Below are 15,179 nucleotides of genomic sequence, written 5' to 3'. Positions count from 1 at the left end.
CTTAAATGCTCAAAAGTTATCATTTTTTAAGTTTTGTCCTGTGTGAACCAGATAATAAAAGCGTCTTCTATTTTGGCACTGTTTGCTACAAGTATAAAGTAGCAAATATAAGGCCCAAGGAGAGAATACCAGACCCAGGAGGAAGGTCTGTGTGGTTCCTGACCCAAATGTTGAAAAAAAAGCCTAACTGGAAAACTCTCCAACCATGGGCTTTTGGTGTCCAAAGAAGATGTTTAGTGACATTTCCTATCCAAGGTTCTGAAACCATTCTGTACCCTCACTGTGATCTATTTAAAGGAGCCAGATCCTTTTAGAAAACAGTTTCTGCCAAGTTTTTGATCAGAGGGAAATCATAAAGTAGGTGAGATTCAGCCATGACTAAAAGGTAGTAGAAATTTTTCTAAGTGAAAGTTGACGTGCCTATCAAAAAGATAGACTCAGGGCAAACCCATTACCATGAATCATACCATCCTCATTGCTCTGCACCTTAACTTTTTTTCCCTGATGTCTGATCTTATTTGTTACTCTTAGAACATCTCTTTTTTGACTGGACTTGGATTTAGAGGTAGAAGCTCTCAGAGAGGAAAACCTCCATCTCTTGTAAATCTGCTCCTGGTGTTTTTCTTTGGCCTCCTTCATTCACTTGGCCGAAAGCTTAGCATATTCTGCAGCCTCTTCCTTATTTTTCTTAGTACACTACTTCTTCAGAGCAGTACACTAACATTTGTATTGGAGGACATGTGGAGTAACAAGATGCTGAATCTTGGGCCCTCTGGTTTTAGGTTTCTTACCCTCTTGTTTAGGGGCCTTCTCACAACATACCGACAGACGTCATCTTATTTAGAGAGACTAAAATGTCTGCAGATTCTGTGACCTCTTTTGGGCCCCAGGCAATGAGGCATAGTAGTATCAGTGAGCCCAGGAATATCCTTCTCCCCTTTTTTCACAGTGATCAAGTTGAGAACACTGAGATTGGTGTCTATAATGCACCCCAAACACATTTGTGCTTTCTTTCTCCAGTCCTCCCTAGTCTGTAGCAGAAATGCTCCTTACTCAGCAGCAGGTAGACACAGCCATGAGACAAGACACTCTGCTTCATGAGGAAGCCTTGTTTGTCATTGCCACCACTGATTCAGACCATGTAACCCTTCAATTCTTCACCCAGAGCATCAGCAGCAACTTCTATGGTCATGCACTTCTCCTAAAAGATACAAAGTTTGGACTCATCTACCACTTCAATGAGTTTCTGGCAGCCAGTAACTGGGAAAGAGATGTTCATCTTAATCCTAAAGCAGCTTACCACCTCCAAGGTGCCACAAAAGACAGTATACCTTAACTTTTTGAAAATTATTTTTTTTCAAATAGTTATATAGTACTACAAGATTAACATAAAACAGCAGTATTCTGCTCCCTCCTCCTGAGTCCTTCTTCCTAAAGACAATTTTGAACTTTTTAAGCTATTTCTTTTGTTATTTATCTCCATGGTTACAAATAATATGCTCTTAGTTTTACTTAATTAGCCAATATTATATATTATCTATTGACTTCCTAATATGGAAGATAATGACCAGTTACCTTCCCTCAATTCTTCAAATATAGCTATACCAAAGTTTCACACGATTAGGAATATTTACTTCCAAACTAAACAGTATATTATAACTTAATTTCCTTTCTTATACAACTTTTTGTTTTCACTGGAGTTAGTAATTGTCTCATTTTTATTTGAGGGAGCTTTCATTTCACTTCTTTTTTCTATGTGAAGTAGCAGACTGTGTCAACTGTTGAGTGAGTAGAGAGGTAGTTGAAAAGGAAATTTGAAATAGTCAGTTTGGGGCTAGAGGGAAAGAAGTCATTAGTGAACACAGAATATCTAGGTAACATTGAGGGTTCAAATGAGGTGAAAAGTCATGAATTTATAAGTGATACCAGTCTACATAACTGTGTGATTTTTTTCCAACGGTGCTCAATTGTAAGAAAGGAGGCAATGGACAATTAATCCAGGGCTGAGTTTCACCAAAACGATTCAAAGGAAAGAAAAGGATGGACAATGGAACAAAAGTTGAAGATATCAAATAACAGAAGTGAAATGAAAGCTCTACTTCTTTCCACCACACCATTGAGACACACACACACACACACACACACACACACACACACGTATATCTTTCTCCTTGGTTATAATTGAGGAGGGTCCTTCTTCTGTATAATGTTAACCTATCTGCCTATGAAGATAATGAAAGACATGAAATTCCTGAACACAGAATCCAGTAGAATTATTTACTTTGAACAAAACACTAAGAATTAAAGGAGTAAAGGAAAGGAGGGGAAAGGGAGGTGAGTGCACACACAAACTCACATGCAAGTATAGAGCTAGAAAGTCAAGTATAACAGTGAAATAAAAGATGACAGGATCTGCTTGAATGGGGAATATAGCTTGAGATAAATGGTGAATATTTGGAATAGCTACAATGGAGAACTGATGGGAGATAAAGCTTAATAGGCACATATAAAAAGTCTTCCTAGCAGCTCTGGAGACCCCAGATGAGGCTGGAGACCATACACTGGTTGTGGCACTAGACCTGATAAAAGTATGATTTTCTGTAAGGATAGTTCAGCCATAGATGTTGGAGCATAGAAAGTGGTGGTTAGATGGATCCAAGAATGGTGGTTGGGTAGGTGGGGGTATGGGCAGGTTTAGTGACAAGATGAATCTAGAATTAGATAACGATATTAGCAAGAGGAACATACTACAAGGTTTAGGCTGGGTAAGAAAGGAAACAATATCACAAAAGGGTCACAAGGCTTCTCACTAGGCTCAACTTGAAAATAATTGTACATTTTAGGTTCCAAAGCAAAAGGTTCAGGGGTATTCCCGTTACTCTTTTCAGTTGCAAAATGCAGTTATCTTTCTATCATCAGACTGCAAGTAACACCTCTAAATAATAATTGGGCTTTTGATTAATATGTATCATAGTACTAATGCCTATTACCTTTTTAAAAAAGAAAAAAAAAGACAAAATAGAAGAGTTGAAAGAGTTATGTCCATGGCACAATCTGAGGCTTTAAGTCAATTTTAGTATCTTTTTTATGATTTTATGATTATAGAAGTAACATACCCTAATGTAGAAAATTTGAAAGCTACACAAAGGAACCAAAAGAACCTCTTATAAAAGCCTTCAGGAAAAAGAAATAACTAAATTACTTTAGCATATATATGTATATAGAGTTTTGTGTCATGTTTAAATGCAATGGTTTCTGGAGCTAGACTGGCTGGGTTCTTATTCCAGAACAGTCATTTTAATAGCTATATACAAATAAATATATATGAGATTTTTCAATACATATATATGAGATTTTGGTCACAGTCCTTGGTTCAAACTCACTATCAAAACAACGTATTAAATAATTGTTGAAGATGTGTCATAGATACATGCGGTTCATATTATCCTTCCTAATGTTGTTTATCATATTAACCTTAAAAAGTTTTAAAAAAAGTCTTTTCCAATGAGTATTAAAAGGTCAGAAAGAAAAAAATATATATTAAACAACCCATTAAAAAGGGTATTAAATAAGAATTTGGGATTAGACCTTAGGGAAATAGACTTTTTGTATCCTAGAAAGCTGAAGGCAGGTGTTTTGCACAGGGTTATCCGGGCACTGATCTGGCTTTCTTTCCCCATCTGAGAGTGTGCCCTTGTTAATGCTGAGTTTGATTCAAGAACCAGAAGAGTCTGTTGTTAGTTCTAAACATCCCCTTAAAAGGAAGTTCACAGATTATTAATACAAGTTTTTTTTCTTTTTTCAGAATGGTGACATAGACTCTGAGTATAAAAAAAAAAAACAACAACAAACTCATGTTTCAGGGGAAAATCAGCTATATTTTCAGACCTGGCAGGACTATTCCCTGTACAGACAGTGGCACTAGCAGGTATATATCTATAGGGAACTAGGGACCAGGGTAAGTCCATGATAGGATATTCTGCATCCGCTGCCACCTTATGAAGCTTTCTCCCTAAGTAAATCAGGACATTACAATGTGTGGTCCTTTCCCCACCAATCCGTAACACCAGAAATACTGCAGGTGTTATTAGAATTGGGATGTGAAATACTGCGATAAGCATATGTTGGTATGTATGTATTTGTAATATAAAAAAATAAGAATCCAAATAACACTTTATTATTTGGGGGTGGTTAGCTGATGGATAATTATATTTTGGAGTAAATATAGGTCTCAATCTATCACATATTGTGATTATTTGTCCCAATTTGTCTTTATGTTACTGTTGTGTATTTTGCACATATACGTTTTCAATGTTAAATAAAATGACCCATTTTTCTTGTTTCTTCCTTTATTTTTATTACAAAATCCTTCCATGTCACTTTTATTTTACTCTAGCTATTACACACTTTCCTTTTTTCACATTTAACACTTGAATCCTTCTGAAATTAGCATCTGACTAGCTTATCTTGTCAATGATATAAGCATAAAAATAAGTACAACCATGCATTAAGTATTTGAGTACTGTGTGCTGAGATCAGAATTTATATGCATTAATATCACATATGCTTTTATCATTGTCCCTGGAAATACAAATAACTAAAATCACATTTTTATTTTTAATGTTTATTTTTTTTAATTTTTTTTCAACGTTTATTCATTTTTGGGACATAGAGAGACAGAGCATGAACGGGGGAGGGGCAGAGAGAGAGGGAGACACAGAATCGGAAACAGGCTCCAGGCTCTGAGCCGTCAGCCCAGAGCCCGACGCGGGGCTGGAACTCCCGGACCGCGAGATCGTGACCTGGCTGAAGTCGGACGCTCAACCGACTGCGCCACCCAGGCGCCCCTAATGTTTATTTTTGACAGAGAGAGAGACAAAGTGTGAGCAGGGGAGGGGCAGAGAGAGAGGAAGACACAGAATCCAAGGCAGGCTCCAGGTTCTGAGCTGTTAGCACAGAGCCCAACCTGGGACTCGAACCCACAAACGAGATCATGACCCGAGCTGAAGTCTGACGCTTAAATGATTCAGCCACCCAGGCGCCCCAAGCACAAATGTTTTTTTAAAAGAAAATTCCAAATCCCTCCACCTATAACTAGCATTTCAGTGAATAATTTTCTATTAATTTTCATATGCTTATATGCACATGTAGATGTATAGAAATACACAGATGTATATAGAAATTGAATTATGCTGTGTTGTAACCTGTCTTTGCCATATCAATTCATATCAATAAATATAGGTTTACATTATCTTTAATGTGTATGTAGTAACTGGCTAAAACAGATCTCAATTTACCTAGTCAATCCACTATTAGAGCCAGTTAGGTTGTTTATGGCACTTTTTTTTTTTTTACACTATACACAAAATGTTAATGAATATTCTTATGTATATATCTTCTAGCACTTTATCTTAGAATAAATTCTAATTAAATTGCTAGATCATAGAAGGTATGTACATTTTACATTTTTATACAGATTGCCAAATACACCTCTGGAAATGCACCAATTTAAATGGTGCATTAGATCATCTATATTCCCACAACCTTACCAAAACTACAGTTTAAACTTTCTCTAATCTGATAGGTAAAAACTATTATTTTTTACTTGCAAAGTGAGTTTGTCTATTGGTATTCCTCTTTTATTAATATTCTGTTCATAATTTTTCACCATTTTTCTATTAGGACATTTATTTTTTTAATTAATATGTAGGAGTTATTTATATACTAAGAATATCTACCCTTTGTTATAGGTCACAGATATTTCCTAGTTTTTTTTTTTTGCCATACAGATTTTTTGAAGGTAAAATTTACTAATCTTTAAGCCTTGAGTCGTCATAAAATGATTAGAAAATCCTCAATCTCAAAACTATAAAAATATTATAAATATGTTAAATTATAACTAAATAAAATTTAAAATATAAAATATTTTCTAGTACCTTTATAGTTTTTTTTTCATTTAAATCTTTGATCGCTGGAACTAATTTTGATCTAAATTCTGAATATACACATAGGCTTATTAAATTTCTTTTAAATGACTAGTCCTGTCCTAATCACATTTATTGGAAAAAAAAAATCTTTTCCCCCAGTACACAGGTATGAAATGGCTCTTTATTGAAAAATCCATAGTGTATTTGGAAATAGTCTACTATTTCCAAAGAGACACTGTTCAGTTACACTGGTCTGTCTGCCTCCACACAAGTACCATAGTATTTAATTAGTGTTATTTCTAGTACAATTTATATGTGAAAGAGCAAGTTCCTTGTAATTATTCTTCAAAATTTCATCTGGAATTTTGGTGTTTGTTGTCATATAAATATCTCCTTTCTCCCTCAAATGGAATCAAAGTGATTCTTATGTTACTGATTTGTGTTCTGAGAGGGAAGGAAAGTGGCAACATTATGGCATTAAAGACTGTGAATAACTCTGCATAAAACCATAAAAACAGTTGCCTTTGTGAACATGTTTCTAGATGGAAAAAAACATGGAGAACCCTTGTTGCACAACAGCACTACCCAACAGAACTTTCTACAGCAATGGAAACGTTCTATAGCTGCACTTTTCAATACAGTAATCATTCGCTACATGTGGCTACTGAACAGTTGAAATGTGGCTAGTGTGACTAAGGAACGAATTTTTTAGTTTTATTTCATTGTAACCAATTTAAATTTATACAACCATGTATTTATTGGACAGAGCACTTCTAAAGCTTAACTATTAAAAAATCACTGCCCTATTATACTGTTTCATAGCATTACTGGATCATAATAGATTTGACAATTATTTAAACTGAAACGATAATTTAGATAGATATTTTCAATAAATGTTAAGGCTAACCCTGAGATCACGATGGCAGTTCAATTAAATATATAATGGATAGCCCCTGTATGCATGGCATTCTTGCAGAATAAGGGACAGATATCATAGCCTTCAAGAAATTTAAACTTTAGTAGAGGAGATAAAGTGATAAATAGCAATAATGTTTTCAGAATAAGGTAAGTACCATAAAAGAAGAATGGACAAATTATCAAGAGAGTTTCAAGAAGGGAGAAATTATTTTGGCTATGGAGCATGAAAGAGAAATTAAGGAAGGCTGCATGAAAGAGGTGTCACTTAAACTACTTCTTGAATATGGTTCATTCTCAACAAGCAGAGAAGTAGAGATGGGAGAAGGAGGAGAAAGATACTCCAAGTTAAAAGAATGGCATAAGCAGAGGTACACAGTATGACTAACAAAAGTTATGTTGGATAATGGTGAGTTGCCTGGTCCAGCTAAACCATCATGTGAGCAGGAAGGTATTTAATGTATCAAGCAATTATTGTTAGAAACTCTCAGATTCCATAACAATCCACACCACTTAATATCCACTCACTAGGTATCAGTGCTCTTAAGAATTAAATGGACTTCAGGAAGATTAGTCCTAATATGCAGGATATAGTGAATTGGAGAGCAGACTAAAAAAAAAGAGTCTTTTATAGCAGGCCAGGTCAAGGACAGAAGGGAAGGGAGGTGAGGTAAAGAAAGAAAGGGGGGAAAAAGTAAAGGAAAAGAAAGAAGGAAAGAATCTAAAGGATTTGACAGGGAGTGGTAGTGGTAGGAATGTAAAGAGAAAACCTATTCCAGAGACAAAATTCAGGACATTTAATAAAAGATAGGATGCAGGAGGCAGGAATGGAGGAGACATTCAGAAGTCACAGATGAATGAGATTGAAGGGAAAGGGAGGCCAAAATAGTGTTTGAATATATTTTACATGCCAATAAAACACCCAGATAGAAGAATAAAGCAAGCCAGGCAAAAAGCATTTGAGAACTCAGGAGGGAAGCCAAGGTACTGCTACATGAAGAGGTCAGATTAAAGGAGGAAAATAAAGCAAGAGAAGGGTAAAGCTTGGCTCCTTGGCAGAGAGAATATGTATTTAGGTTACTTGATCAAAGATTTGGAGCTATGTCTGTGACTAGGGAAGAGACTGATCAAAGAGAAACTGACCCATAATGGACTCACTCCAGTGCCTCCAAGCTCATTGGGAGCCAGTTCAAAGTGAACCAGTCCAGAGTCTGAATTCATAATAGCTTTAGCCAAATGGACCCATGCAGTACATCTCTGTATCAGGCCTTATATTGTCCAGGCATGTTTCACTTTGGCAAATCCCTTGGCACTGACAGCTCTGAGGGTAAAGTTAATAAGAAGCTTATTTTCAAGTCCTGTCTCAGGATAATTAAGGTACACATTGCATATTTAACATTTATTTCTCCTTCTCCACCAGGTTAGCTCTGATCATGGCTTCCTGCTATAGGCTCAAGAAATAAACCTTAGGGATTAAGGGGTGTGGGCTACTGGCTACAGCTAGAAACCAGTCCTAAAAAGCCCCATTGGCCCACACCTTGAGGTTTGGTGATTTTTTTCTTACTTTTACACCTTTTTACTAAACCGCTGAAACAGGGATTCTTTTTTTTCCTTCTACTTGGTTGTGGTGCATTTTCATCAAATAGCTTATGGTACTTTTCAAATGAAGAAGGCAACGTGTGTATTCTTCTAATAGTCCTGGCTATAATCAATCAGTACTGTTGTAGTTACAGAAATCACCAAGTACAAAGGAGAAAATGTATTTTTCTCCTTTAAGTTTCATCATGCTGCAACAACCTGTCACAGAATCTACTACAGACCAAACTGCACACAGTGACGATTTCCTTTAAGGGACAGATGTGAACACACAATTCTGTTTTACTGAGCATGTGATCACTTCAATCTTACTTTATTTCACCTTCCCTGCCTTTCCCCCTCTCAAATGGCAAATGCTTTACCCTGAGCCACTTCAGTGAACTATGCAACCCAACATAATTGGTAATGTGAAGTTTATTGTTTTAAATGAAATTGGAAGAGTCACTTCAAAATCCACCTCTTTTATAAGGCTGGACTCTTTGGTATATGTCTTCTTAAAGCTAAATAAAACTTCCAGTAGCTTTGTACCTATAGAAACACATGCCAGGTGGGTAATTTGGGCTATTCTCCAGATAGCCACACCATCCTTTCACCTGGTAAGCAGCATATGCTTGTTTGGACTATATCACCAATTACTGACACGCAAGAAAGTTCTACTCAATTAAAAAGCCAGGTCTCAGGAAGCGAATGGGTAAATCAAGACTCAAACCTGATTTCACCTGTAAAAACCCTACATCCCACCCCCCCATGTCTGACCAGTGCCTTTAGCTTCTTCATAGAGAGGGCTTAGGAGTCCCATAGAAAATGATAATGGCCCATTGCTCAACCTGAGTGAAGACCACCCAGAAATCTGTGAGGGCATCAGTGACCATACTGCAAAGCCTGGCTTAAATCCCCAGCCCTAATGCTCTGAAGGCCTGTCCTTGGCCTATCAGGCAGACGCAAAGGCTGCCAAGGCTGGGCTGTCACTGAGGAAGCTTTGGTTGCTTCCTGCCCCTCCTTCTGACCAGACCAGCTGGAGCTAGAATAGGGGAACCAGGAGCCTTTGGTGCCAAAGCCTTTTACTCACCCGTAAATGCTTTCTATTTAAATCATCTGCTTCCACCGCTGGTATTGCAGGCTGTCTAGCCCAAGGTAGCCCCCAAATTGGAGAGCTCACATGGTGAGACAGCAGCTCAGAGTTGGAGCCACCGCATGGGTCAAGACATCTGTGGCCAGATAGGAGTGCCCCTATAGTAGGGGTTACTCTGTGGAGGGGTAGAAAGGGTGAAATGGGAGCAGGTAGAAATTTCCCCTGAAGACTCTGGGTGAGGCATACCTGGGAATTTCACTTCTCCAGGCCCCAGAATTGTTGCCTAATTCCTGTCTGTGGAAGTAAGGAGCTCTGAAAAAAACAAAAACATGTTCTGAGATGCAGAACCCACAGAAGTTGAAGTGCCTATTACCCTGTTGGGAAAGAGCCCAGTCATGCAGCATTGCATGAGCACTATGTTTCATCCAACTCCTCATGAGAGCCTGAGGGTGTCAGTGGGGAAATGGCCCCCAGTCCCCACACCTGTCCTGGACACTTAACTCCTTCCTTCCCAGGGGCCCTGTAACTGAGGTAGCCTTCCTGAGGCTGAAATTGCAAGACCTCAGGGACCTGTCTTTTCCTTCCTCCCTCCTTCCTTGAGGTCTGATGCCTAGCTGTGCCACCTGTTCAGTAATCCACAATTTGTCTCCCCTGGCCAGGAACAGGGAGAAGGATTTCTTCTTGGAAGTCTACGGAAGGTGGGATTGAATGTCATGGTGGGGGGAGGGGGTAAATTATTCCTGAATAGACCCCTCAAAAAACAAAACACCCATAATAGTCCGAAAAGTAGCTTTTAGCTGAGAGGTACTTTTCTAGCACTTCAGCCCAGCCACAACTTTTGTGGGTGGCATAGAGAAAACCTTAAATACCCCTTTACTAATTTTTCCCTCCTTGGTCCCTGGGTCCCAGAGATGGGGAAGAGGAGTGGTTGTAGAAACCAGGAGAAACCCTTACAGCAGAGAATTATAATACACACTTCCTTTGCTAGGTTTCTTTGCCAAAGCATTTTTCTTAGACGTCTGACAGTAAGTAACAAATCAAGTTGGTTGCTCCAATCCGGACCCAGAGCAACAAGGCAGGTCATACTGAGTGGCTGTCCCTCCTCACCCTTTCCTCCCTCTCAAGGGTTCCTTCTGGAGAAGTCTGAAACACTTAGGGCAGGTGGGTCCTCTCCAAGCCCTTCAGCAATGGTTCTGATAGGGTCACTCAACCTGAAAAACCGGCTCAATGGGGAGCAGGGATTCCTGTGGGGAGAGAAAATTGAGGGTCCCAGATTCTGCGCTGGGGTCCCTTGGGTTTTGAAGGCAGGTAGAGATGGTCTCAGATCACCGAGCTCTCTCTTCTCCCCTGCTTGCTGGGAATCCCCCAGGAGCTGGAACACATCGCTGCTCCTTCGCCTAGGAGACTCCTTGAGCCCTATCCTTGCACCGTTTGCTCTCCTGGCGGCGGGCAGAAATGTGGGCAGAATCAGAAGAGCCCAGTGGGAAAGTGCCTTCCAGGCTACAGAGTCCCACGTCAGAAGCAGAAACCATAAAGATAAGGTCGCAAAAATGCAACGCAACTGCTCGCCTGCACCTGGCAGGCAGCGCACGCTCCTTCAAGGCGAGGAGCCCCTGGCCTTGGGAGTCCCTAAACTTTCTGGGAAAGGTGAAGGGAGAGAAACAAAACTGTCAAGTGTTTCCAGGAGCAGGAACCAGGGCTGAAGGAGAGGTAGAATCTCTGTTGGCCGCAACCAGCCTGCTCCCTTCAGCCACCTGAGAGCCTAGCACATTCTCTCCTCCCCAGCCAACTGTCCCGTTATGCACAGGAGCATTACCTGAGTCTTGCACAGCAACCGGCGATGTCCAGCAGGGCTCAGGCATGCAGTTCCACGTCTGGGGCGATGGGCCGCAGTCCAGGGCTAAATGGAGAGCTGGGTTCCAAACAGCGTGGGCTTGAGCTTCCAGGGCGAAAAGGGAGGCTACCCAAAGGCGATTGGAGCTGAAGGCGGCTTGGAGGAAAACGTGTCTTCGAGAGCAGCAGACGGAGCAGCCCCGCGTGTTTTCTCCACTCCCGGTCCTAGCCAAACAGAATGCTAGGAAACTTGTCCCCACCCAGGGAGGATTTCTAGACTTCAGGAGAGCTTTTGTGGACTTTAGGGGGAGCTGGGCAGGGAGAGGCTAAAAAGGGTTCCTAAACTACTCTTCCCCTTCGCTAGAACCTCGGGCGCCTCCTCTTGGCTCCGGGACCAGACTCTTCTAAGTCGCCTGCCTCTCAACCTCTTCCTTTGCGACTTTGCTTCGGAGCAGTAGTGCTCCAGCCACAGCTTGTCTTGGTCAAATGGTACACCGAGGGATGCAGGGGCCTCAGCCTGTGTCTCTCTCTCTTCATGAGGCACGCATGCCCTAAAGGGCAGCAGCCCTACCGCCCAGACCGCAGCGCAGGCTGCAGGTGCGAACTCTGCCTGCCCACCTCTCTCCCGCCTGTTCGCTGCTCCAGGCTTTCCCCCGGAACTCTCTCCAGTCTGTGCGCAAAAACCTACACGTCTCCCCCCTCGCTCCGAAGAGGGAGCAGCGCCCTGGAAGTGTGCTCCAGGCTCGCGTTACATTCTGCCACAGCTGTTGCTGCCTCCAAAAGGCCTAGAGTGGGGGTATGAAGGTAGTGGAAATCACCTAGAGCTGCGTCTCTGACGCTAACAGTTTGGTGCCTCCGGGCTGACTGATTGCACCGGGAGGGAGGTGGAGATTAGAAAGCACCGGTCAGGCGCGTCACGGAAAAGGGTTGCTACTGCTCCTCCTCTTCCACACCCTTTTGGATTTGGGAGCTCGGGGAGGGAAGGGGAGGGAGACTGGGAAAGGCTGCCAAACCCGCGTCCCCCATCCCCGGGTTAAAAAAAAAAAAAGCACTTCCCTCTTACCTTTCCTCGGAGGAAAGTGCGTCCCGGCAGCGCCGTCTAGTGTCCGTACCAGAGTAGGCCGGCATACAGAATTGGGGGGAGCGCTCAACTGAGTGCAGGCGTAGGAAGCCACAAAGCAAAGTTTTTCAATAATCCTGGTCCCTAGTTCCAAACACTGAATAGGTATCTAGCTCAACCAGGAGTTTACCGGCTTGGTTCCCCCCAGGCAAGAAGTTAATATTAAAAACGCAGTCCGGGGGCGCCTGGGTGGCTCAGTCGGTTGAGCATCCGACTTCAGCTCAGGTCGTGATCTTGTGGTTTGTGAGTTCGAGCCCCCAGTCGGGCTCTGTGCTAACAGCTCAGAGCCTGGAGCCTGCTTCACATTCTGTGTCTCCTCCCCTCTCTACCCCTCCTATGCTCATGCTCTGTCTCTGTCTCTCAATAATAAATAAACGTTAAGAAAAAAATTAAAAAAATAATAACAGTCCAATTGTGTTCATAATGCGAGTTTCCCAGTCCCAGAGGGAACTCCTTTCCACCCCTCCCACGTTAGAGATCCCTAAGTCTCAGGGTTCTTCAGCCCTGACAACTGAACAGTGAGCAGGAGGGTTCTGGGACCCCAGGAGGGGGTTGGAGGTGTAACCTGGGCCTTGATTGTTCAGGCCAAATGCCTGAGGCTCACCAGAGAAGATCCTGACCACCTGCTTTCCAAGGTCACACAGCTCAGGAGCTCCTTTAAGAGTGATAGGGAAGAGGGACTGCGACTTAGAAACCATCAGGATCTGAATTGCAGCCCAGGAAGAGTCCCGTTTCCTTTCCAGGTATCTTCCAGAGCGTTCCACTTGGCTCACGGGCTTCTTGCTGATTAACACACTTAACAGGATTGCTCATGTAAGGGGTCAGCTGAGCACTGTGCCCAAGCATTTTCTGCTGCGCTGGGATCCTGTCTTTCTCTGAGCTTTCTCCAGCTGTTCTCCTGAGGCTGCTCCATCGCTCTGTGTTAGCTACTAGCTACGGAGAGTGAAATGAGCCAGAGATGGAGACAGGGACTGAGAGGGGGTAACTGAGAACTCTGTGCCTGGTGCGCAGCACAGACCCAAGCCCGCCTTCCTTGGCCACTTAGCTTTGGTCCACCATCAACTGGATTTTTTAAAGTCTGAGCCTGAGCCTGTGCACAATTAAAATTACAGTCCCTTCCTCACCTCTCCTACCAAGTTTATGCATTCTTTTTTTCCCCATGAACCATCTCACCCATCATATCCCTCCAAACCCCCTGAAAAATTCCTTCTGCAATTGAGGTTAAGTTGGGGAATCAAGACACTTCAGAAAAGTCCTTTCAGCAGGAACCAATATTAAGTTACCCTCCCAGATTTTTGTTGTTTATATGCATAGGGTGGGGGTGGGTGAGGAGACTATATTTTTGAAACAGGGGAAATGTGCTACAGTTTTTTCTTGTTTTGTAACAACACTTAAGATAAAAGCCCATTCTTCTGACAGGTACTAGACAGCCAACTTCCCTTCCTCTTTGCTAGAAAGTTCATGTAAACTTCCCTCTGCCTGTGTACTTGCCCTGCACAGCCTGCTTCACTGCTTCCAGCCTGCCTGACCTATATTCATGTTGCGTTCAATGCCATATGCTTCCATCCTGCCAGTGACTGCACCAACGCAGGGTAAACCTGTCTTGTTGGGTGCCTGGTGCGTCCAATCTAGCCTTTTAAAAGGACCAAGCCCTCAGACCCTGGGCCTGAGTTGAGCAGCTAGGCTCTCATGGGTAAGGCCTTTTGGCCAAACCATGAGGTGTCTCACATTTAGGGTGTTAAGGAGCTAGCAGTAGGAGTGAAGGGAGCTCATTGAGGATAGCAGCCAATAATATCCTTTGGCAAATTGTGAAGTAGACAACACATTAAAAAAATACAAAAAACAAAAGCCCCATATTCTTATCCTGTGGATTCCTTACCCAATTTGACCCAGCTTCACTCTAACACCGAGTGTCCCTTTATGTGTCCAAGTTTTGTCCCTCCCATGCCATCAAAACTTACTCTCCTGTGTACTTACCATCTTCCAGTAGAGGACTGCTGAGTGTGGTGGGTTTTCCAGTCTGATAAATGACTAGGCAGGATTACCTTACTCTCCTGAGTAATATCATCCTTCACCCAAGATCTTAAGAAGACTTTCCAGAACTGGGAATTTAAGGGACCATGGAATATCAATGGGTTTGATTTGGATGGGAAAAGGCTCTTCCTACCCATCAAAGAGGGCCACTTGTTTGGCTAATCCTTCCTACTGGTCTGGTTTGTGGTTAAATGAAGAGATCTCAAAGAATTTGAGGAATGTAAGAATAAAGAGTCCAAACCGGAACAAGAGGCCAAGAAAACAGGGAAGGAACCAGTGACCTCTCAAAAACAAGTCAGGCTCCCTTCATTTTCTTTTGTGGATATAATTTATCATCTGTTGCAATTTCCTTACTCTAATATAACATTGTTCCTACCCACCCATTTTGTGTTGTTATTGTCAAATATATTGCATTTCTGTATGTTATAAGCCCAGCAACACAATTATATATAATGCATATATGAATATATACACACATGCATATGTGTGTGTGTGTATATATATATATATATATATATATGGATATGTATTATTTTATACAATTAAATAACTGAAGGGAATAATGAAAAATATCTATATTGCCTTTTATAAATATATAATTATCTTTCTGGTATTGTTTTTTCATGTGGATTGAAATTACTTTGCTGGGTCATTTGCTTTCATACTGAAGAACCTCAACTAG

General features: G+C 41.6%; 1 pseudogene; it reads right to left on the bottom strand.

Annotated features, from left to right (window-relative positions):
• Positions 1-423: 423 nt before the first annotated feature.
• Positions 424-8,063, bottom strand: LOC124514051 (40S ribosomal protein S6-like; annotated as a pseudogene).
• Positions 8,064-15,179: the final 7,116 nt, after the last annotated feature.

The sequence above is a fragment of the Lynx rufus genome, unplaced genomic scaffold, assembly GCF_022079265.1.
Source record: "Lynx rufus isolate CCGP_SWC_20201006 ecotype Redwood Valley unplaced genomic scaffold, mLynRuf1.p SCAF_19, whole genome shotgun sequence".
NCBI classification, from domain to species: Eukaryota; Metazoa; Chordata; class Mammalia; order Carnivora; family Felidae; genus Lynx; species Lynx rufus.
This window is presented reverse-complemented; position numbering and strand designations above follow the sequence as displayed.